The following is a 1,817-nucleotide window of genomic DNA, read 5'->3' on the forward strand; positions in this document are numbered from 1 at the left end:
ATCCCCTCCCAAAAAACTAGTAAATAATGGGATAAAGGTAATGATGGTTTTCCTCATCTTGTCTCCTTACCGGCTCCCTGTTATGATTAAACACAAGTAGCTTATAACTCCTTTAGAAGCAAACTCAATTACAGTTATTTACCCTTTCAACACTTGTGTGGAACTATAACCTATTTCGATCCCTAGTGTTGCCCCGTGAGAGTCAGAAGTGGGTGCGTGGGTGGATGGCATGGGCGCGGAGAGGGGGATCCTTTCTCTTGTGGACTTTGGGACGCGTCCTTCCGGAACTCTGAAGGCACTTCTTGAGGACAAACGGTTTTCTTCCCAAGACCTAGCAAAGATGACTGCGAGACGTCTGCAGAGCGCTGGGACGCTGTGAAATCAAGTCAGGGACAGACGCCCAGGACCACTGCTGCCCCACGAGAGAGGAGACAGACTCCCAGGATCACTGCTGCCCCACGAGAGAGGAGACAGACGCCCAGGACCACTGCTGCCCCACGAGAGAGGAGAGGCCAGCACGTGATGTTTGGGACACGTCCAGCGGCCTCGTCTGATGCTCACAGTTCTCTTTTTGACCTTTAGCTCTTGATATGTTTATACCTTTCTTGAGGCTACTGGACAAAGTCCGGAGAGCCTCAGCGGAGAGTGCCCAGGATGAGTGGATGAGGAGGGCTCCACTTCTAGGGATGGACCTCTGGGGAATGTGCTGAAAGCCCAGCTCTCCTGCTTCCGTGACCCTGTGGCTGTGGTTGGGCAACCTCGGAGGCAAAGAGGGTCGCTCGGTGTCTGAGTTTTTATTCCCAATCCGACTCCCTACTTTTGTTGTTAGTTGCTGTCCGTCTCCTTGCTCATGTGATCCCATCCCCACTGGGCCGTTGTGATCTGTAGGATTTTCATTGGCTGATGTTCGGAAGTGAACAGCCAGGCCTCTCTGCCTAGTCTGTCTTAACCCAGAAGCTCTCCGGAAACCTAGTCAGCAGCACCCAGGCCTCCCCTGACAGATGGGCGTCGGCTAAGCACAAGGTGCATTGTCAGGAAGCCAACCTGGTGAAGTGCAAGCTTAGAAATCATGGGGGGGAAAGGGGGGGAGAAAAAGAAATAAAAAAGAAATCATGCAGGAGAAGAGATTTCTACCACTGAACGCAAACCAGAGTTGTTTGTTTGTTTTACGGTTGTCTTCTTTGAAGTGGAATATGTGACAAAAGTTGTGTGTGTTGCCTTGTTGCTTACGACTTTTTGTTGTGAATTGGGTGAAGGTTCACGGAGCCGATCACCAGTTGTGCATTCGGTAGTTAATACACATTTTTTCCCCAACTCAGCCATTACACTCTCCTCAATGAACTGGTGCTGATCAGGCTTCCTCCGTGTGTTCCCAGTTTCCATCCCTCCGTCTTTCCTAACCCTCTGGACTTGGTCCTGTGATCAATACTGCCCTTTTGAGCTCCAGTGTTGGACTGTTGTAGCACAGGGGCTGTGGTCAATTCCAGACTGGAGGAGGGGCTGAGGGCCCTAGTCTTGGAGGTTCCACCGGTCTCTCTTGATGTATTTAGTTTTGTTCCACATTCTTCTCCAACTCTGCCCAGGGCTTTCTGATGTGTCCCAGTCAGAGCAGTTGGTAGTGGTAACTGGGTTCTCTCTCGTCCTTCTGTTCTCGGGGACATAGAGGCTGATGTTTGCACTGCCCGTTACTGCATCAGTCTAAGGGTGGAACCGGAGCTGTGTAGGGAAAACGTGCATTTAACAGAGTCAATGCTGAAGTCCTGGGAGAATCTTCTGGTATGTTCCAGCCCCCCTCCTTTTGGTTAGCAGCCGAGCAT

The 1,817-nt window shown here is 51.0% G+C and overlaps 1 protein-coding gene across 1 annotated transcript in view; it reads left to right on the forward strand.

Annotated features, from left to right (window-relative positions):
* RNF43 (ring finger protein 43) overlaps positions 1-1,817 on the forward strand; it is a 68,745-nt gene that overhangs the window by 21,566 nt on the left and 45,362 nt on the right. The gene's annotated exons all lie outside the window — the stretch shown is intronic.

Source organism: Echinops telfairi, unplaced genomic scaffold, assembly GCF_000313985.2.
Source record: "Echinops telfairi isolate 266 unplaced genomic scaffold, ASM31398v2 ScPeMD7_7458;HRSCAF=8496, whole genome shotgun sequence".
Classification (NCBI taxonomy): domain Eukaryota; kingdom Metazoa; phylum Chordata; class Mammalia; order Afrosoricida; family Tenrecidae; genus Echinops; species Echinops telfairi.